This window comes from Vitis riparia, chromosome 4 (assembly GCF_004353265.1).
Source record: "Vitis riparia cultivar Riparia Gloire de Montpellier isolate 1030 chromosome 4, EGFV_Vit.rip_1.0, whole genome shotgun sequence".
Taxonomy (NCBI): Eukaryota; Viridiplantae; Streptophyta; class Magnoliopsida; order Vitales; family Vitaceae; genus Vitis; species Vitis riparia.
In genome coordinates, this window is record NC_048434.1 from 8,781,187 (window position 1) to 8,805,662 (window position 24,476).

A 24,476-nucleotide genomic window follows, 5' to 3' on the forward strand; every position below is an offset into this window, starting at 1 on the left:
TAAATGTTAATTACTATTGATGTACTCCCCACCCCTCCCATTCCTTGTAATATATATGCTTGGAGTTAGAAAGAGATCAAGACTCTAAGGATGGTACCAAACCTTCGCTTGCAATGTGAAGACCCAACATTTAATCGCTTATTTCATATAATTGAAGAGATTATATTAGTAACCAAACTACATTAAAATCTTTGGTTTATTTGTTTTTATTTTTTATTATTTATTTATTTAAGCTCATATGTGTGGAGGCTCTATCCCCTCATAATTCTCTATTCCCCCCCCCCCCCCCCCCCCCCCCCCCCCACAAATTACTTGGAAAGTGAAAAGATGGCTACAAAAAGTCTTTGTATAAGGAGCATCATCATTAATGTATCTTGTAGGATACATAGATTTTTACAAAAAAAAGTCTTCCCCCCCCCCCCACCCAATTACTTGGAAATTGAAAAGATGGCTACAAAAGGTCTTTGTACAAGGAGCATCATCATTAATGTAGGATACATAGATTTTCTCTTTGTACAATATCCCCTCATAATTGTCTCTATCCCCCCAATTACTTGGGAGTTGAAAAGATGGCTACAAAAAAAGTCTTTATACAAGGAGCATCATCATTAATGTTGATGGGAGTTGAAAAGATGGCTTTTGCCTATTTTACAAAATAGATTTTTCAAAGGATACTTTGATTTGATGTATCTTATAAGATATATAGATTTTACAAAGGATACTTTGATTTGGTTAAGGTAAAAGATGGTCCCCCTCCACCCCCCACCCTACCCTCCCCAACCTTTGCTTTCAATGACAAGATCCAACATTTAATTTTCTGTTTCGTAGAAAAGTCTTTATATAATGAATATCATCAATGGCGTATCTTGTAAGATACACAAATTTTACAAAGGATATTTTGATATGGTCAAGGTAAATAGATTAAATCAAAGAGATGTTATCTCTTATCATGCCCCCCAAATTAGTTGTAATAATTCAAGGTTTTATTTTTCTTCATATAATATGTGCCCATTACTCTAGAAGTGATACAAATAACAAACTAAACTCAGCTGGTTCCATGTTTATTAAATTATAAAAAATAAAAATAAAATAAAATAAAATAAATAAATAATAACCATCTAAATAAATAATATAATACTAATTTTTAAAAAATTATATATATTTTTGGTTAAAAAATGATAATTTTTGAATAAAAATTATAAATAAAGATTCTAATATTTCAATAAATCTGTAAATTATACAGTTTTTTGTTAAAAATGAATGGTAAAATCATGGAAAAATGATAACTACTAATAATATTTTATTTAAAATTAATTATAAAATAAATATAATTATTTAAAAAAAAAAAAAAAAGTATGCGAATATACGTACATCTAACAGGACATGCAGTTTCCTTGCATGCTGTCGATAAAGAGACGAGAGTCCAGTTGGGCGTCCTTCTCAAGTTGACTGCAGAGTAGACCTGATTCCAGCTGGCTTCTGGTTTCAAAATTCAAAATTCTAAGTCCTATAAATAATCTCTTAGTTTCTCTCCAATATTATGACTACCATAGCTTCCAACGAGTTCAAAGATGAGAAGGCACCCTACCCAACTCCTTACCTCTCTCTTGTTCTTTCTCTTTCCCACGATTTTCTTCATAGAAAAGGGCATGGCACAGAACACAACAATACCAGTTAAAGTGGGAGTGGTTCTGGACTTGGATACATGGGTTGGGAAGATGGGCTTGAGCTGCATCTCCATGGCCCTTTCAGACTTGTATGCCTCTCATGGTCACTACAAAACCAGGGTGGTTACAAAAATCAGAGACTCCAAAAGAGATGTTGTTGGTGCAGCTGCAGCAGGTACTATCCCTTAAATCTTCTCCTTCAAGAGTTAAACTCAGCAGTCTAAATAATTTCAGAATAATCCGAGAGCCTGATTGGAAATTGTTTTTTTAGAATATTTTTTTGTTCTCTAGAACAAAAACATACAAAACAAAAAATTGTATAATAACATAAAATTGTTTTGTGTTTTTTATTCTTAATTTTATATTATTTTCACTTGTTTTTAAAAATTGTTGTAAGAAATAATTATACAAATATTAAAAATAGATTAAAAATATTTCAAGTTTTTAAATAAACTTTTGTTTTACAAAAATAAAAGAATAGTTACTAAACATGTTCTAAATATTTGCACCATTTAGAAAACCAAACTTTATTATTCTGAAAAAAAAAAAATGAAAAATGAAGCAATTTATGTTGAGTCAATCCATTTGCGTTTCGAGGAACATCGTTGGACTTATTCTCTTTGAGAATTAATAAACTTAATTGGGAGCAATTTAACTAGCATACCAAAAGATATTTGCTTTGAGTATTCTCTTAGAAAAGCTACAAGAATACTCTATAATGTTGAATTCGTTTTGAAGTTGATGCATTATTTATATTTAATATTTTCAGAATTAGATCAATTATTATAAAATTTAAAAAGTTATGGTTTTATAGTTTAGTGATTGAACTAATGATTAAACCGTGGTTGAACCAATTGCATTATAAATATATAATTTATAAATTATTAAAATTACAAATAATTATAAAGTTTTAATATATATATATATATATATATATATATATATATATATATATATCTTAAAAATAATAATATATGTTAAGGGGTAGTAATCAGTGCTAAAAAACTATAATGGTATCGGTATCGACATTATTTATGAACATAAGTCGAAAACGATATAAAATTAGTGAGATTAGGTTAGCGGTGATGGTTCGATTTCATATTTGTGCTGATTTATAGATTTTAATTTTTTGTATTAAGGCTTTCAGTAATAAATTATAATAACTATATTATAATTTTGATACATTATTTTTTTTAAAAAAAGAACCTATAATGCAGATAATTTTAAATTTTAAAATAATTTAAATAAATCTTAATTGGGATTAAATGAATTATTGATGTAATTTTTGGGTGAAGTTGATAGACTTCTAACCCAAATGGCCCTATTTCATTAGATGAATAGCAGGTTGTATCTGGTTGAGCATACAATAAATGGGTCGTCTTCCTCTCAAATTATAGTATCACATCATATTTTATTATTATATTTAAAAAAAAAAATCTGGTAAACAAGGTTTTGTACGCTGTTTGATTGCTGACAGTAGAGTAGAAATTAAAATAAAATTAAAGAGAGAGAGAGAGAGAGAAGTCAGAATCTTTAAATTTATTAATTCATTTAAATGCTGGTTTATCTTTTGAACCTGCGTGCCCCTGAACTCAGCTGTAGACCTCTTACAAAATGAAGAAGTGGAGGCCATAATAGGGCCCGGATCATCGACGCAGGCCAACTTCATGATCAGTCTTGGAAGCAAAGCTCGGGTGCCCATCATTTCCTTTTCTGCAACAAGTCCCTCTCTTTCTTCGCTTCAGAGCCAATATTTTATCCGAGCTACCCTAAATGACTCAGCTCAAGTACCAGCAATAAGGGCAATAGTCCGGGCCTTTGGGTGGAGAGAAGTTGTGCTTATTTACGTGGACAATGTGTATGGCGATGGAATTATACCTTATATGACTGATGCCTTGCAAGGGATCGATGTCCGTGTCACTTACCGTAGTGTAATTTCTCCATCAGCCACTGATGATCAAATTGGTGAAGAGCTTTACAAGCTGATGACAATGCAAACTAGAGTTTTCATTGTACACATGGTTACACCTCTCGGCTCTCGCTTTTTTACCAAAGCAGATGAGATTCGAATGATGGAAGAGGGCTATGTTTGGATACTAACTGATGGGCTAACCGAGCTCTTGAGTACTTTGGATCCCTCAGTCATTGACTCAATGCAGGGGGTGTTGGGCGTAAAGCCTCATGTTCCAAGAACAAAAGAGCTCGAAAATTTCAGAGTCCGATGGAAAAGGAAGTTCCGGCAAGATCATCCAAAAGATGAGACCTCTGAGCTGAACATTTTTGGATTATGGGCTTATGACGCTGCTTCTGCACTAGCCATGGCTGTTGAGAAAGTTGGGGCAACAAACTTCAGCTTCCAAAAGACTAATATTTCCAGCAATTCGATGGTTCTTGACACCATTAGAGTCTCTCAAATTGGTACAAATCTTCTCCAGTCACTGTTAAGTACCAAAATGAAAGGTCTCAGTGGATATTTTCAAATATTTGATGGGCAACTTCACTCGACAGCCTTTGAGATAGTTAATGTGATTGGGAAAGGGGAAAGAGGGGTAGGATTTTGGACTCCGAAAAATGGAATTATAAGAAGACAGAATTTCTCACACACAAATTCAAAGACATATTCCACTTCTAAGGACAACCTAGGAACAATTGTATGGCCTGGAGAACCTACTTATGTCCCTAAAGGTTGGGTGCTTCCAGTAAATGAGAAGAAGTTGAGAATAGGAGTTCCAGTGAAGAATGGTTTTAGTGAATTTGTAAATGTGACATGGGATCCCAAAACTAATGCCACAAAGGAGGTCACTGGGTACTGCATAGATGTATTTAAGGCGGTGATGGATTCACTACCATATGATGTTCCTTACGAGTACATTCCCTTCGGAACCCCTGACGGCAAGTCTAACGGTAGCTACAATGATTTGATACATCAAGTGTTTCTAAAGGTCAGTCATACTCTTCACTCTTTCTAGTATCTTCATTTTGTTTTTATTGGATACACAAAAGAGCACCAACATTATCAACCTATTCAATGAAATATACAAGAAGATTTCTAATTCCCTTTGTTTTTTTTTTTTTTACAAATAGAAGTATGATGCCGTGGTGGGAGATATTACAATTGTAGCGAACAGGTCCAACTATGTAGATTTTACATTACCCTACACTGAATCTGGCGTATCAATGATCGTGCCCATCAAAGACAACAAAAGCAAAAGCGCATGGATTTTCTTGAAGCCATTGACTTGGGATCTCTGGGTGACTAGTGCGTGTTTCTTTGTAATTTGGGTTCTTGAACATCGAATAAATGAAGATTTCAGGGGCCCGCATTCACATCAAGCAGGCACCATCTTCTGGTTCTCCTTCTCAACTATGGTGTTTGCACAAAGTAAGTTCTCTTCCCACAAATTAACTTCATTTGCTGAAATGATGTTGATTTTCTGGTTCTATGTTTGTAGAGGAGAGAATTGTGAGCAACTTGGCGCGGTTTGTGATGATCATGATATGGTTCTTTGTGTTGCTCATTCTTACTCAAAGTTACACCGCCAGCTTGACCTCAATGTTAACCGTCCAACAGCTCCAGCCAACCGTTACAGACATAAAAGAGCTACAAGCAAAAGGGGAGTATGTAGGTTACCAACAAGACTCTTTCGTTCTCGGATTCTTGAAAAGGATAAACTTTGACGAATCCAAGTTTAGGATCTATAATTCTTCAGAAAAATTAGCCGAACTACTCTCGAAAGGGAGTGCAAATGGAGGTATTGCTGCTGCCTTTGATGAGATACCTTACATGAAGCTCTTCATTGCACAGCATTGCTCGAAATATACCATGGTTCAACCAACATACAAATTTGATGGGTTCGGATTTGTAAGTGCTCTCTCCTCTCACAAACAAATACTCATTCCCAATATTTATGTGCATTTCATGTGTAAGCTTTTCTTTTTTTTTTGTTGGAATTTCAGGCCTTCCCAATAGGTTCTCCTCTGGTACCTGATGTTTCAAAGGCAGTCTTAATTGTGACTGAGGGAAATGAAATGGTACAGATTGAGAAAAAGTGGTTTAGGGAAAAAAACTAGTTGTTCAGATGATAATGGAAGCTCACCTTCTTCTAACAATATCAGCCTTGATAGCTTTTGGGGCCTTTTCCTCATTACTGGAGTCACTTCATCTTTAGCTCTGATCATAGGTATTGCCATGTTCCTGCATAAACATAGAGTTGTGGTAATGGGCGAAGATTCGGCATGGACAAAGATTAAGACCTTGATGACACTTTTTGATAAAAAAGACCTCAGCTCTCATACTTTCAGAATACCTGACCAGCCATACAGTGGTAGCAATGAGCCTATAGCGGCAGTTGGAGCCTCTCCCTCAGTGACTAACTGCTCTCCAAGGCCATCAACCTTTTCCAACCAAACCAACAATGATATTCCCCTCTCCGGAGAACAAGGAACCTCTTCTTCAGAGCACAGTGGTTGGAGCTCAATCACAACTGGTGGGCAATCATCGCCAGAGATAGTAGCTGCTAATTTAAATCACGAGAGAACAAATATACCTGAAACATCACATTAGAATAATCGAACTTCATTGCAGTAGCATTATCATTATATTTCATAGCATGATAGGATTGTAATCTTGCTGATTGTTGACAGGCTGAATTTAACTCCTGCACTCCACATTAGAATAATCGAACTTCATTGCAGTAGCATTATCATTATATTTCATAGCATGATAGGATTGTAATCTTGCTGATTGTTGACAGGCTGAATTTAACTCTTGCACTCCACATTTTCTAACTGTCAAATTGGTTGTTATCTGCTTGTGTAAATTAGTTTATGATCAAGGAGGAAACATTACATAAATTAATATACTTATTTTGGAAGTTCATTTGGTTATACTGTCAATAGTACTGTTAAACAGATCACTCCTTTTATTGTCTATAATTTTCCTTTTCAATGAAGATGAGAATATGTAAATAGAATAGTTCTTTTGGGCTTCAACGGATTTTAAGAACAGGGTTTTTTTTTTTTTTTTTTTTAATTGAAATATATGTTTTGTAAAGTTTAGACTCAAAACAGTTTTTTAATAATTTATTTTAAAAGCAAGTCGTTTTGTCAGAATAAATTTAAATATCATTTTATATTTTTTTATAGAACATTGTAAAAAACCAAAGTCCAAATTATTGAAAACATATTAAGTAATAAGTAGCTAAAACAAATAAAGAAATAAAATCACTACTACAAAAAATATGAATAATGACGTTTTTTAAAAGTGTCAATATTTAACCTAACTGGCAACATATCTTGGCGTTTTGTGAAGGCTTGATTAACAATGACGCTTTATGGAGAAGCAATGGCACTCCTATTCAATGGCACATTTTAAAAACGCCATTGATTGCAGAATTGTTGGAGACCTTGGTGCTTTATTTAAGCGTCAATAAATAATTTCTTCCTAGCTTGTCGCATTTTTAAAGCGCCATGTTCTAAAACATTATATATACATATGTGAAATTTTTGCCAAACACACAATTCCCTCTAAAATTTCATTCTCACACCCACCATATCACCTAAAGATCTATGAATTCTCACACCCTCGTTTATCTTTTATCTATGGACACTCGCACTCTAAAAAGATATTAACTATCTCAAAAACCCTAGCCTTTACCCTCAGCCATCTTCAATTTCCTTAACCCCCCAAGAGCCCATAACTTTATCCTCATCATCATCGATAACCTCACATCCCAAACCCTAAGCCTCTCATTTCTTTATTCTCACCATAGCCGTTGAGAGCTACTAACGCCGAAATACAGAAGCTTGAAATCCACCATTAGCCAGCTAGTTATCAATGGCATTAAACCTTTTCTAAGCTTGAAAAATAGATGCTCAATGGTAACTCTCTGCTTTGATTTTTTTTTTTTTTTTGGGTTTATCTATGGTTAGGGCTTGTATAAAGATTGTTTCATGTGTTTTCCCCCTTTTGTGCTTTACTCTTTTAATTTGTTGTTTCTGAAATTTATTGAGGTTGATTTCAGTTTTGATTTTATGTTTGGGTTTTGTTATTTTAGATTCATGTGTTAGGGATTTTAAAATCTAGTTTTCTCATTGATCTTTTAGGATTGATTTTATAATGCGTTGTGTGGTTTTGAACAATACTTCTAGGGTTTGAATTCAAGTCAGCGAGATTGACACAACAATTTGAACCTGTGTTTGGAGATTTTTCAATGGCAAGTTTGAGATTTTGTTCTTCATGACGTGGATTTCCCTAGTGCAGTCTTTAAAAATATGAGATTTTGTTCTTCATGACGTGGACATTGTCCCCATGGGTAAGAGTATCATTCTGTTTCGAGCTTATTTTTGTTGGTCCATCACCATGAGCCTTGCCTGTGGCAAAGACGTTGGTTGATGTGGAGAAGTGAAGAGTTTTTATCCTTTTGGTCATCACAAGGTTGATTTTTATTGAATTTATTTTTATCTTATTTTTTAATTATTGAGTCTATGCATAAACCAAAGATTTCCATTTCAGTATTTACTAGAATTATGGTACGAAGATGACAGACGCCTTGAACCTTCAGCCAATGGGTGCCCAAAAGCAAAATGAAATTCACATATCTTTTCTCCATTTTGTAACCCAAAAAAAAAAAAAAAAAAAAAGATTAATCGATGGAGAGTTCCAATGATTAAAATGTGCATAATCTTTGCTCATGGAGACATTATTATGAAGTGACAAAATATGGACATCAACTTAGAAGTTGAGAGTACGAATTGTGGCTGAAAGATGTTGGACATAATGCTATTACGAATTTATAAAATTTGCACAAAGGTTACTTTATAAATTATAATTAAATTTGTACATGTTATACCAAAAGCTATAAAAATTGGTATTTGTTAAAAAAATATAGTACAAGCCCCTATAATTTTTTGTTAAAAATTACATTAATTATCTCTTAACTATTTTTTTCAATGGATTATTACAGTTCTTTAACCTATAAAATCATATCTAAACAATTCAAATCTAGCTATTGCTATGTTTTTTATATGCTTTTATCATTTCCTTGTTGTGTGTAGTGTTATTCATCATGAATGGGTTTTAGAGATTACTTCTTCAGACTGCAGAAACATAATAATTAACCACTTTAGACTTCATTCATTTACAAGAAATAACATTTAGTTTTCTTTTGTTGTTTGATTTTTAGTTAATTTTCATTACTTGAAAAGTTATGAAGGGGTCTCATCTTAAGGTTTCTTGTATAGAAAATCATGCACTTTGATTTCTATTACTCGTTCTATTTGTTTAATTACTCAGTGTGGAGATTTTTTTGGATACTTGCATGACTAGTCCTAAGAGGGTTTACTTTGATCTACTTTTATTCATTTCATTTAGATCACTTCTTTTGAGGTTTCATAAGGGTTTATGTTTGTCGAGTTTGCATTTTTTTGGTTAGAAGTGAATTAAAGTATTCAATTTATTTCTTAAGTATAAATAAAAGGGTGGTTTAAAGGATCTTAGTTGAGGACACCTAGCATAAGTATCCACCTCATATCCATTTCTATTTAAGTAGAACCACCCCATAATTATTGGAGCCCCATTCTTAATCAAAATCCAACTACTACAATTAGTTCACTTGAAAGCTCTAGTATTAGCTAGGGGTGTGCATGCAAATCAACTTATGGAGATTTTTCTTTTTTCCTTCTCTTTTTCTTTTCTCAAGATGATGATGGTTGGTGTCATGCAAGTATCTTGTGCATGCTAATGGAATTTGTGTTGGCTACTCCCTTCTTTCAGCTGTCTTTAGAGTTAGTTCCTTGCCCTTCTGCTACTCGGGTGTTGATGTTTGCTTGGATTGCTAGCCACAAATGGCGGTAGCTATTAAAGTGATTGATACTGCCCTCAGAGGTAAGGTATATATGTGTATACGTTCAACCGAGTATAATGTGTTCGGTCTTGTCTTAAACATTTCATAATTTCTTTTTCCTCTGGTTTCTTATATGTACAACATCTAAAGATTTGGATCATACTTCAATCATCTTCAAGTTGACCAATGAATAGAGGGCTACCATTGCTGATTATTTTCGGGTTTACAAGGTTGAATATCACTATTTCTGAAATATTCTAGGAAATTTAGTAGTTTTTTATGTCATTAAGTTCAATGGATGCTACTGATTCTATATTTTTCTTAGGGCAATGAAAATAGTCAGAAAAAAGTTTCTTTAGTAGGTCCCACTCTCCAACCCTTCCTTGAGTAAGTGTTGGTATTTGTTACTTCCCTAACCCACCACCTAGAAAAGAAAATGTTTCTTGCATTAAAACAATTCAATCTTTGCAGGCACTTGCATATTGAATTTTTTAGGAGAGGTCAGAACTAGACATTGTCATAAATCACTTGAGTAAATGGGAAGTAAACCTTGTCAATATTGATTTTCATGAGATATCTTACAACAAGTTGTGAAGTGTACGACTTGAGAACTGGGAAAGGAACTTTGATTTTAGAGATGGTTGCAGCATTTGAGAAGGCATTTAGAAAGGTATTAAACATATAACATTTTGTATTTGAGTATGTTTTGGTTCTCTAGATTACTAAATGTATCTATATTTATTATTTTTAAAAATTTTGTTATCTTCATTTGAGTAATTGTTTGGAGTATTCCATTGACTACCCTAGATTAAAATATAAGACATGAAGTTATTATAATCACTTGGGCTATGCTTGGTTTGGAAAATCAAAGTGGCATGTGGATTTGGGCCTTAAACCCCAAATACTATGTCTAGAGTTCGACTATCAAGAGTAGAGTACGAGTTCTTCCCAATCCTAAAGTTTGTATGCTTATTCAATTGAGTTTTATTGAGAAGATTAGAAACCTAGCACAGAGTAAAATGAATTTCTAGTGCAAAGTGCCACCTACTCCATTACCACTTCCTTCACTATCTTAAGAAAAGCCATAAACCATTTCAAGAAACAGAATTCTAATTCTACAATTTTTAATTATTAGATATATTTGTTTTTTAAAATTGGGCATATTAGGATTGACCAATCTTCTAAACTTCAGGATTTGTAGGAAAAATATTATGCCAATTTTCTTACTAGATATATATCATTTTATTAGCATTGAGGGTTTCTTCTCAATTATCCATTCTCCAATATTCAAGGTAGATAAAAGATAGTAAAAGTTGACATATTAATTTAGGGAAATACCTTAGTGTAAAACTCTACAATGATAGACTTCTCTTGAAAAGATTGCATTGCTGATCTTTCAGTATTCTTTGCCTTGACTAAAACTGATTTTTTTTTCTCCATTAAAGCCCTCTCTTTAAGCAAAAAAAGTGGTAAACCATTAAAGTGTCATTCAAGAAAAATAAAAACAAACTACCGACAAATAGAAAATCCATGGTTTGACAATTAATTGAAGCTAAAAGACATTCTCCGACTCTGCTAATAATAAAAATAAAATAAAAGACAATCTCTGAGCAACATAATAAAATCAATCTGTTGTGTAGCATCAAACTTTACTCGTGTAAGATATGCTTCATCACAACATTCTTCAAATTCTCAGCATACACTGTGACCTTATGCCATTGAATAACACTTGGATTAGCATACTCCTTTGGATCTTCATTATCCAATGGCCTCTAATTGTTCCAAATCTCACCTGTCACCATTTGTCCACTCCTCAGCTTCTTTTGCAATGGTGCCAATCCTACCTATACCCCACCAATATTGCCTATACACAAAACTACCAATAAAACCCAAATCATTCCTTGGTTCCAAAAGTACCAAGTAAAGATAAAAGAATATGAAGTTTAAAATTATCATTCGTGTCTGATCCTTGCTTTAAATTAGGGTTTTTTCCTCTAGTACTCAAAATTTATTTTTTCTTTTCACACTTTTTCCCAATAATGAAATGCACCCAAAAATCTATTGTTTCTAGTGTGTCTGGTACTTGCATTAAGTGGCATTTTTTGTCCTCTAGCACTCAAAAGTAATATTTATTTTTTATTTTCACAATTTTTCTGAACAATCAAACATACCTGTGGACCCGCATTTTTCACGTGCATCCCCACTCGATCGGCGAGACTCGCTTTTTATTTGTGAAAAAAAAATTTAGTTTTGGAAAAGTTGGAGCCGCCACCTATTTTATTTTTATTTTAAAGGGAAAACAAAACAAGAAAGAAAAACCCTAAAAAGTGACTCCATAGTTTTGGAAAAAGCATGTCTTTGGGAAACCTGAGTCTAGGTCCGAGGATCAGGTTACTTATTGGGAAGGTACCTCTAGGAGGTAGCACCCCTCTAAGCCCTACAAAGGTCTCTACTGACTAGTTGAGGGAAATATAGCAATTAAACGGTTAATCATGGATACCCAAGTAGGCTAGGTGATTTCGAAAGATAGCATGCTTAGCAGAAAAAACCAATCACAATCATGACGAAGATTTAGGGTACATACCTGGACTGCTTCATAAGCGCTATCACAAGACATCAAAGGTTAGTTTGAAAACACGACGCATAATATGTATTTTTATCAAACATGATCAAATAAGCATCAAGGCAATCAATTATGGCATCAAACATGGGCATGGCTCATGATAACATACACATTCATAGAATTTTAGAGTTTGAGGGCAGGAAGAGTGTACCTGGATAGCAAGCTAATACTCCTCTATGGGAAATAAAGTTTGCTTAGCAACGAGTGTGAAATAATCTCAATACCACAAAGAGGAAGCACAATCAATCAAATATCAAGCAAACAATATTGATGAGAATATCATGAATGTTGGGCCCCCTCCAAAGCCCTAATTGCTTTTGCATGAATTGGTTCAGTGAATCCCACTATTTGGAACCATGAATTTTGTTCATGCTTATTGAAAATTGAGAAAATCAGTTGAAAATCAAATAAAAATAGTGAAAACGCATGTCAGAAGGAAAATGGCAGCAAAAGATTTGTTGAAATCTGGATTTTAAGCCTAGAAACTCCTAAAGGAGCTTAAAGAAAACTAGAGTTATTTCGACGAAAAAAAGGTTTTGAAATTTAGATTTAAGATGTAAAAGATCACAAAAAGAAGAAAAAAAGAAACATTAGAAGGAGTATGATGTGTGGTAAGGTGGCCAAGCTGTCCGGGGAATCTGAATTGTCGGCTGCGGATGCTCTCCGGGTAAGCGCTATCAGAGGATCCGGACATGTCTGACCGGAGGAAATTGAATCGTTCTCCTATCCCATCAGGCATTAGGTAGCGGATGTGAAATATCCGAAGAAGGTGGAACGTCGGCCGGACAAAATTCTGGATGTGAGATATCCGGAGAAGGTGGAATGTCGGCAGGACAGAATTTCGGATGTGAGATATCTGGAGAAAGTGGAATGTCAGCGGGACAGAATTCCGGATGTGAGACATCCGGAGAAGGTGGAATGTCGGTGGGACAGCATTCCGGATGTGAAATATCCGGAGAAGGTGGAATGGTGGCGGGACAGGATTCCGGATGTGAGACATCCGGAGAAGGTGGAATGTCGGCGGGACAACATTCCAGATGTGAGATATCCGGAAAAGGTGGAATGGCGGCGGGACAGAATTCCGGATGTGAGACATCCGGAAAAGGTGAAATGTTGGTGGGACAGCATTCCGGATATGAGACATCCGGAGAAGTTGGAATGTCGGCGGGACAGCATTCCGAATGTGAGATATCCGGAGAAGGTGGAATGGCGGCGGGACAGGATTCCGGATGTGAGACATCCGGAGAAGGTGGAACGTTGGGCCGGACAGAATTTCGGATGTGAGATATCCGGAGAAGATGGAATGTCGGCGAGACAAAATTCCGGATGTGAAATATCCGGAGAAGGTGAAATGTTGGTGGGACAGAATTCCTCCCATTCCAAGAGTTCCGAAAATTGCTGCCTAACGGAGACAGGGTATCCCAAAAAAAGGAAACTAGAAAAAGAAAAGAAAAGAAGAAACAAACACAAAGAGAAAGAGCTCCAGAAAACAGAATAGAGATAAGAAAAAATAAAAAATAAAAAATAATAAAAAAAGAATAACCGAGTCAAGCCACATTCCATTACTTTGTCAATGGGCTTGGAATGGTGAGAGAGGTACGAGCAGATTCCAGCAAACAAGTATAGCCATAGTTCTCATGTAATGCACAGGAAATTAAAAAAATAGAACCTTTCAACCCTAAATCAAAATTAGAGAACTCTAAAGAGACAAATCAACAACATCTATAGAAGCAATCAAGTACCAATGTAGACAAATATATGACCTCTGTCATTCTATCCCCTAGCACCCAAACGAGACTCAAAATCCAACAAAAATTCATACATCAAAAGGATAATCAGAATCAAGAAGGGGTCTACAGTAAACATACCTGGAAACACTTCATTCGGGTGAGAAAATCTCCACTGGTTTTTGTATTCTCATATTTTTCCCACTGGTCTTTTCCGTGCTTCCTTCCTCTTCCCTTGAAAACTTCTCTCTCTGCCCTTGACCATCAAAAGAATCCCCTCCCTTCCTCTCTCACGTATATCTATCAGCCTTCCCCCCAGAGAACCCCCTAAATCTGCTGGAGGAAAATCCTCTCATTTCTTCCTTTTTTAAATCTCCTTTCCTTTCTTATTTTCTTCCCTTTTAAAACCGATTCCCCCATAGAAATAATATATGTGCTATCCTTCTAAAAAAAACAAAATCTCATTTTTTTCAAAATTCTGTCGATTCCCCTTCCAAATAGATGGCGGCCCATTTCTTCATCCCCAAAAGCCAAGAAATATGATGTAGAAAACTTGTAATAAGATAAAATAAAATAAAAATGATAAAGAAATCCATATAAGTCACACAAGTCATGTAGGCCATGCAATCATGCAACCATCTAAGAAAGTGAGTCAATGAATGAACTAAATGGGTTGGGGCCTAGTGGTGCCTAATGAACTAAGTGTCTTAAAGTGATTCGGATATTGTCTAAGTGACCTAAACATGCTTAAGAACTATCCTAAAAAGGAATGGAAAGCTTACGTCTAAATCAAAACTGCCAAGGGTCACAATAAGGGGCTAGGCAATCCCTCAACCAGAGTCTCCGAGGTGGCTCAAGAAAGGTAAGTAACGTGAGTAGCTATGGGCCACCAAGGAACTACTGTAAAGTATTGAACAAGTATCTAATAGGACATGTGTTAGGAGGACAAAATTGAGGGTCTACAAATATGCCCCTCTTCGGTAGAGATCACGAGTGTAAGGAATGTGAGTAAAAATACGAACAAAGAATGGAACGAAGTGGACTATATCGAAGAACTAGAGAATGACCAGAGATTTTGTCTTAGCACATGGCGAGAGTAAGGTCAGAACATGGGGCTGCAACGACAAGGAATGAACAACTCTACGTAGGGGAATGGCAGTAAAGAGAGAAAGGTATGTGACCAGTAGCACAAAGATGGAATGAGATGAAAAGGATGACTCAAAGTCATGGATGAGGTGAACAACTCTAGGTCATGGACAAGATGAACGACTCTGGGTCAAAAATAGGGCAAACGACTCTGGGTTGGAAATAAGATAAACGACTCTGGGTCGTAAATAGGATAAATGACTCTGGGTCATGAACTCAGGGCTATAAATGCTAAGAATGACTCTAGGTCATAGATGAAGTGAATGACTCCGGGTCACGGGCTCAGGGCTCTAAATGGAAAGAATGACTCTGGGTCATAAATAAGAGAAACGACTCTGGGTCATGAGCTCAGGGCTCTAAAGGGATAGCCGATCAGGATGATTTCCGGCTCATGGTGCCAGGTCAAGGCCACTTGCAAGTGGCTAGAATGATGAAAACGAAACGTCTCAGGGATGTGAAGGACGCAAATGACTCTGGGTCATAAGCTCAGGGCTCGGGATGCTATGAATGACTCTAGGTCATAAATGAAGTGAATGACTCCGGGTCATGGGCAGGGCTCTAAATGGAAAGAATGACTCTGGGTCATAAATAAGAGAAACGACTCTAGGTCATGAGCTCAGGGCTCTAAAGGGATAGCCGATCAGGATGCTTTCCGGCTCATGGTGCCGAGTTGAGGCCATTTGCAAGTGGCTAGAATGATGAAAACGAAACGTCTCAGGGATGTGAAGGACGCAAATGACTCTGGGTCGTAAGCTCAGGGCTCGGGATGTTATGAATGACTCTGGGTCATGATGCGATGAGTAACTCAGGGTTATGATGAACAGCTCAAGGCTATGGGTGGAATGAATGACTCTGGGTCTTGATGCAATAAGCAACTCGGAGTGACAATGAATAGCTTAGGGTTATGGATGACATAAATGACTCTGGGTGATGATGCAATGAGTAACTCGGGGTTACAATGAATAGCTCAGGGCTATGAGCTCCGGGCTCTATGACTGATCGGCTAGAAAGAGAATGCGATATGCAAACTCCCGGTCAAACCACTCATGGGTGACCAAATGATGAAGACTCAGCTTAGAGCTGGAAAGACTCCGGGTCTAGAAGGAGTGGATAGCTCAAGGCTATGAGGCTCAGGGCCTAGAAGGAACAGATAAAGAAGACCAACTCGAAAGGGAATAGGAAGTAAATGGACTCAAATTCGTAGACTTAAAATGTCAAGGTTTGGACTACTGAACTCAAGAAGGGAAATATGCCCTAGTATCCAGGGTACTCGTACTGCTAAAACAACCAGTAAATCAATCATCCGCTGAAATCAATGGGTCAGAAACCGATGCATCACGAAAAAACCTCTGAAAAGTCAAAACTGAAAGAACTCTTTGTGTCTGAAAAGTTGCTCTGTCGACAAATCTCAAAAATTAAATCTCAAAGTGCATATATCATGGCTCATCTAAAAGCAAATCTCAAAGTGCACAAAATATCGCTCGTCTGGATAACCCAATCTGCAAGGTAACAATGATGAAAGTAATCTATCTCATGAACATCTGTCTAAAGGATCTACCCATGCTCCTCTGGTGAAAGGCGATATGATCCATCTCTATCTCAACAAATCCATGTAGGGAGGTCCTGATATAATCAATCGCCGAAAGCTCCAAACTAATCTCAATCTAAAACCAAGCTGGCCACTATCTCAATCTCAAAGATACTCAAAGAAAATGGGGATATACGCCCCAGTATAAGATCCGATATCAAAGTCATGAGGTAAACAACCGGCACCAATCATCCATCCTCATACCACTGCCCAAACTAATCTCACAAAGGAGAGGGAAATATGCCCCAGTATAATATCTGATGTCGAAGTCGTGAGATAAACAACCAACAACGATCATCCATCTATATACAGCTGCCCGATCATAGTCTCATCATGGAGAGGGGGATATGCCCCAGTATGGATAACTGATGTACAGTAGAGAATCAATCAAAATCAATCAAACATCTCTTTGACCATGGATAGGAATAGTCATATCATCCCACAACAACTAGAAACCTCAGAGAAAAGGGGAGATATGCCCCAGTGTGGATATTTGACGCACAATCAAAAGGATGAATCCAACATCATCAATCAACTGTCTCCAACTCAACAATAATCCGCTAAGAAATCAGAATGAAGTATCAGCCAATACCTCAAGGAAGACTCTCTAAATCTGATCTCAAATGAATAACCAAAATGATGAGGAATATGATAATCTCGAGAGTAGAAGCACATCTCTGATGAATCCCTAACTAAATCTGATGGGAATCTGGTGACCTCCAAATGGGGGAATATACCCCAATATGCAAGATCTATACACTGCCCTGAAGACTGTCTCAGACTAAAAAATGATCCACTAGTCTATCTCAAAAATACTCCGCAGATGGAACCTGGAATCATGAAAACTGTCAATGAGCTCAATAATGCTCCACTGGAACTGATATCATCTCAACATACTCCACTAGGGATCTCTGATCGGTGAAAATGCCCAGGCTCAAAGAAGGTGCTCCACTAGGGGCTCATCTCAACCGAATGAAAGGGGAATATGCCCCAGTGTGGATATTTGATGTCGACAAAAGGATGAATCCAACATCATCGATGAACTGTCTCCAAACTCAAAAATCCATCAAACATCAATATGTCGAGCAAGAGAGAGACCAAATGCTTCCAAAAGTATCTTCCATAAAAGAGAACATGATAACGACTATACTTCAACCAGTCTACAAAAACCTGTCTAAGTGAAGACTGTCAAAGATAACGCTTGATCTCATGGCCTCAGGGTGGTCTTAAGACACGGGACGTAACGTAGGCTAGGGTGAAAGGGTGAAAGAAGTGAAGGGAAACTAGACTCAAATACCCAATGATCAAACCCATACCCTCGTGTACCAGATGTAATGCATAGAAAAATCTCATGAGCCATGGACCTAAAGGTAACTAAAGGAAATGTCAATGGCGAAATGAGAGAAAGGATGGGTGGTCAAACCATCAATGAAACATGTGAATGATGTGAAGAAGGTATCAAATCAGAAATGTGTATCAATATGTAGGGAATAGATAAAAGGTGGAATGAATATCCGGAAAGAGGTAGTGGGATACAAAAGAAGGCAATGAGAAAGTAGAATAGATGATGATTAATCCATGTCAGTACAATAAAGGAAAGTCATATCACCAATGATGGAATGATGGATAAGACAATGATCCGGAGACCCTAGTAAGAGGTCGCTCATCCCTCATACCTAATACATATCAACCATGGTCCAATAAGCATAGGATACCATAGAACTCTCACATGAACCCTCAACACTCCAAATACATAACAAGAGTGGCTCAAGGAGTGAAAACTCGTATAAAAATCTCACAAGAACCCACAACGACAAATATACCCAGTAAATAAACCTCAAAAGGTGATATAAGTGCCCAATGGAGCAAGATACCATACACAAACATGTCATTGTGCTTTTTCTCTTTCCTTTTTTTTGTTTGTTTGTTTTTTTTTTTTTAGCGCATGCTCTGATCATCAATAAGTCAAACTCCAATGAGAAAGATACGAGAAATGAATAAACTCTCTCAAATCACTGATGAATACATGAACCCCTACCCATGAGACAACCTCTCAAACTAAAATCTCCGAATCAATGCCAAATGATGGGATGAATGGAGTGATATGACTGCCCTCTCTGCACTAAGATGTGAAGAATCATCAGCCCAAGGAAGAGAAGAGATAAAATGAAGCAAATAATGATAAAAGCAAGAAAGAGAATGGAAATGTGATGATAGCAAAATAGAACAAACGGGGTGATAAGGAGATGATGACAATAATGAGAAGATAGGCCTATAAGTTTAAAGCTCATGAGACTTTCATAGCAAAGCATGCATATACACCAAAGGGTCCCAACTCGGGTGTAGAAATGGTAATCAAGGCTATAGGAAAGAAATAAGGCTATAACATACCACGTGATGCTCAATGGGCTAGCAAAGGTTTAATATGTTAATAAAGGTGATAAGGTGTAAGGCAGACCGAAATGATGGCCACCCATCCTGCGACCATAATCTCAAATATAATACTTCTTTAGCTGATCCACATTGGTAGGCTCTGAAAACTGGTTTCCATCTAAGTCAGTTAACCATGCAGCCCCTTCTGGAGTCAATTCTCGAATAACATAAGGCCCATTCCAACTAGGTCTGAACTTCCCTCTAGGGTCTCCAACTAAGCCTCTGAGAATCCTCAAAACCAAATCTCCTTTCTGTAATGGTCTCGGCTTAACTCGTTTCTTGAAAGCACGAGCTATCTTTCTCTGGTAGGCTTGAACATGATCTGCTGCTCTCAATCTCTTCTCATCTAAAAGGTTAAGTTGATCAAATTGACCCTGAGCCCACTCTGTCTCAGAAATCTGCTGCTCAAGGGCTACTCTCAGAGAACCCATTTCTGTCTCAACCGGCAAAACAACCTCCATACCATATACTAAAGAGTAAGGTGTAGCTCCTATAGAGGTGCGAAAAGAGGTACGGTATGCCCACAATGCAAAAGGAAGTTTCTCTGACCAATTTCGAGAAGGTTCAACCATCTTCCTCAAAATCCTCTTAATATTCTTATTCGCAGCCTCTACTGCCCCGTTGGTCTGTGGCCTATATGCTGAAGATCTATGATGTCGGATGCCATACTTCTGTAACAAAGTATCTACCTCAACTCGGAAGTGCACCCCTCTATCTGAAATCAACTCATGAGGAACCTCATAACGACAAATGATGTGTGACCTGATGAAACTGGCAACCCTAGCAGATGTCAACCTCGCATATGATGCGGCTTCCACCCACTTGGTGAAATAATCTATGGCAACTAGGATGAACTCATGACCACTGGAAGATTTTGGTGAAACCTTCCCAATAATATCAATACCCCATATTGAAAATGGCCATGGCGAGGTCAAAGCGTGTAACTCTGATGGCGGTGCATGAATGAGATCACCATGAATCTAACACTCTGGGCATTTCTGAACAAACTGACAACAATCTGTCTCCATAGTCAACCAGAAATAACCTGTCCTCATAATCTTACGGGCCAGCATGTGTCCACCCATATGCGGACCACAAACTCCTGCATGAACCTCTCTCATCACTCGATCTACAGAGGCTCGATCTAAACATAATAGAAGCATACCATCAGTTGATCGTCTGTATAAGGTATCTCCACAAATCACAAATCTAGTGGCCAAATTCCTCTGTGCTCTCCTATCCTTGGCAGTGGTTACCTCAGAGTATGTGCCAGATCTAAGAAACTGATAAATGTCATGATACCAAGGTAGCTCATCCTAGACCTTTGTTTCTCCAATCAAACAATAGTAGGCAGGTGCAGACCTCAACTCAATCAGCAACGGACGTATAACTACATCAATCTGAATGTCCACAGAAGAAGCTAAGGTAGCTAAGGCGTCGGTAAATTGGTTTTGCGCTCTAGGTAGATGAACATATCTCAAGTCATCAAATCTCACAACCAGCAACTCCAAATAGGCGTGATATGGCCTAAGCTTCACATCCCTAGTCTTCCAATCCCCCTGAATCTGTCTAAGTACCAGATTGTAGTCACCGAATACCTCCATCTGTCTAATGTCAAGTTCCAATGCAGTATCTAAACCAAGGATACAAGCCTCATACTCAACTATGTTATTCGTGGTAGGATGTCGATCAGAAAATGCCAAACGAACGAACCTCGGAATATGATCACCCTGAGGGGATACCAACAGAACACCTATCCCATACCCTGACTGATTGGCTGCACCATCAAAGTACATGAACCATCCTGATAAGTTGGTCATAGCAACAAACTCCTCATCTGGAAAATCATCATCAACTGGTCTATCCTCAGATGTCGGTAGTGAGGCTAGGTGATCGGCGACAATACTTCCCTTAATAGACTTCTAAGAAACATACTGGATATCAAACTCTATCAAAAGTACGAGCCATCTCATCAGTCTACCAGTTGATTCATGCCTAATTGGTGTCTCAGCTGATTCGTGTCCAGCTGGTGCTCCTTGATTGAGGAAGTAATCAACAAAATTTATAACCTATTACACCATATACTAGGGTAGCAAAGACAAAGCTACTATAGCATAGTGGCTCTAGGATCGTTCACTGGGATGGGTTTTCACTTCACAAATGATATTAATTCAAAGCTGAATTGGTGCCTTTTCATTTCAAGGTTACCTTTAAAAGAAAACATAAAGATGTTTGAGTAAAAAAAAAATTGGTTTTAAACTAACCAAAAATAGTAACTGATTTTACTTACAAAGAAAAGTGTTTCTTGGAGTTTCAGATCACTAGGCTCAGATTCCTTGTACAAAAAGTAGAGTTCTGGTCACTTGTTTCTTTTCCTCGCATTAGAGAATTAACATATAGTTCCTTCTCCAACCGGTGTTGTACAGATGCTTCCCTTTAATGGGTTCAAACACTAAATCCCTCTCACTGATGCATCTTGCAATGACTCATACCTCTCACCTAGCACTTGCCATTCAAGGTGATCTTTAACCTTGGATTACCAGTCAAAAGCTCGCAAGAGATAACTAGTGGATGTCTCCTTGGAGTCCAAAAGCTTACCAAGTGTTGGCTATTCTAGAAAATCCTACCTTCAAGTCACCTCCCAGAGGCTCGCAAGGGGTAAACTAGTGCATCTCCATGGATAGAGATCACTTGCCTTACCAAGTGTTGGCCCAGGTGATTTAAAGGCGTTTTAAGTTAACTAAAAAGATAAAAACCATTAACGGGTCACACTTTCTCTTCATTAAAAACTAAAACAACAAAACTTCCAATTTATGCATGAAGAAACTTACCCGGCTTTCTTCACTCCAAGAGACAAAGAGCCTAGCCTCTCATCCTCTGAGGAAAAATCCTCAGAGTTTGATTGGCTAGAAAGAAAAATAAAGAGAAAACAAAAATATATATGAAAAGCAGAGCAAGTGCTCTGTATTATATATTCCTTCCCAAAACTGTACAAAGGATTCTCTGTAACCCCCCTCTCAAGAACAAGCTCCCGAGAGATATATATAAAGAAAATTACAAAACAAAATATCTGAGGTTATTCACCCCTTTTCCAAACTTAATAACTAAGGAATCCTATAATTGGTGGGATATAAGGAGAAAATGGGGATTTAGACATAAAAAATCTGAAGAAAAATATCTCCAAGTGTCGGTTACAAATATCGGGAAGCACTAAGGACCATTTCGCAGGTGAAAAAGAGGTCTGTGAGATTTCGCAGACAAACACAAAGGGCTGCGAAATTACTTCGCAGCAAAAGGCTGGTTCCGCACCGCTGCGAAGTTGGCTTTCATTTTGTGGTGTTTGGCTTCCATCATGGCGTGAAACTTCAGGGGAAAACCATAGCACTGTGCAAAAAGGCTGTGAAATCATTCCGCAACAAAAGGGTGATTTCGCAGCACTTTTCTGAATCCTTCCTTCAGCTTGGAGCAGTTGTCTTCCAAAGGCTGTAACTTCCTCATTTCAGCTCCAAATCATACACGGTTTGAAGCGTTGGATTCTTGATTTCCTGAGCTTTGAAATGGTATATAGCATGTAGAAAATGGACTTCGGGAAGTGCTCCAAAAGTGCGAAGGAAGACTGCAGCTGCTGTCCTCTATTTTCTTCACTCTATTTTTCCTCTTTGCTTTTCTCCTTGCATTCCGGATTTGCTTATGGCAAAGGACTTCAAAGCTTTGGTTCTTCATGTTTCTGAGATCTTCATTGCTTTGCCATGGATTCCAAATAACTCTCCTCAATCTCGGATTGCTTTGGTGATCAAAAAGCTATCAAAACACCAAAACTTAACACAATTTGATTAGAATTGATTGCAAGGGTCCTTAACATGTTAATTGGGTTAAAAGACAATAACTACTACTCAAAAGTGTTTAAAAGAGTTAATTACAAGCTATAAAATAGCACTTTTTGAGTAGTAATCACTCCCCCCAACCGACATATTGCTAGTCCCTTAGCAATGAAGGAGAGAAAAATAAAATAAAAGTACCATAATTTACAACATCATGCTGATCACTTCAAAAAATGTTTAAGTGGCATGACTGATCAAACTCTCACATGGAACATTAAAGAAATAAAACTCAAACTTCAATAGGAGCTATCAAATAATTTGCCTAGTCACAATTCATAAAGAGCTACATTATGCAAATTTAAGCTTCAAAAGAGTTTCCACTCCCAAAGGGTCAAACCTTACTCTTCCACAAAAATCTAAGTGTTACTTATTAGTTTCCGAATATAGTATGTTGAACTAATCTCTCCCCTCAACCTAGTTCTTTTTCAAAGCTTAGCAAACTAATCAACCTCCAATAGGCTAAGAACGCACCTCTTTTCTCACAATTTTTTTTCTTGTAGGAGTGCAAAGCTTAAAGGCATTCTTTTCTAAATTGTCCATGTAACGGGGGTCCATCGATGACTCCCAACCAATTAAGGTTTAGGGCATCAAGCTTTAAGGATCTTTCAACCACTAACTCCTCGGATTTTACCCCGGACTTTTGAGAATGAATTTTTAAATACCCAAGCACCTACAGTATGTTAAACTCCACCTATTCACCCTTGTAACGAGCATTGAGGTCGGTGACTCCCAACCAATTAAGGCTTAGGGCACCAGGCTTCAAAGATTTTCACCATATACCCCTCAGACCTTGCTCGGGTTTCAAGGTAAGCAAACATTTTTCTTTCTTTCTTTCTTTTTCAAAGACTCATTGGCCTTTTATAAGGTGTCCCAACACTATTAAATGAGGTCAAAGGTACCAAGTCTAAAATTTTCCTAAGTCAAGGGGGAAATAGTTTTTCATTTTATAAAAGGAATCTATTGTGCACAGTGTGTGGATAGCTTAAAGTGGAAGAACTGAGGTTGAATTCAATAGATGTTTCAACAATTTATCAACTTTAGTAAGCATAATACAAACTCTAAGTCAAGTAAAAAGACAAAAATTCAATTTCTCCCTTTTCATTTTGAAAATTTTTCCTTAATAACCATGGAGAGTAGAATAAAAAACTTTAAAATTTTAAAAATTAAACAAAAAGCAACTAAATTACCAAAATAACTTAGCATTATTAACAATACTTACTTCCTCAACTCTCCCCCCAACCAAGCTGAACATTGTCCTCAATGTGACAAAAGCGATTAAAAAATGGGGAAGAAATGGTACCTCCTGAGTGACATGGAGTCTAAGTCGTATAGGAGAAACCACATGTTTCAAAAAAAAAAACAATAGAGTTAGTGAGCAGAGGAAATAGAAAAATGCCAAGTTTAAACAAGAATTGATGTCTATATATGATGCATCATCAGTAATACATCCAATCCTAGAATATAAGACATCAAAACATGGAATATAATAAGTAGAGACAAAAAGTAAAGAGATGATCAAGTAATGGTAGGGTCATGTGGAACTGATGCATCTGTGGTGGCCTCTTGA

At 37.1% G+C, this 24,476-nt stretch overlaps 1 pseudogene; it reads left to right on the forward strand.

Moving 5' to 3' along the window:
• Positions 1-1,649: 1,649 nt before the first annotated feature.
• On the forward strand, positions 1,650-6,231 carry LOC117913210 (annotated as a pseudogene).
• Positions 6,232-24,476: the final 18,245 nt, after the last annotated feature.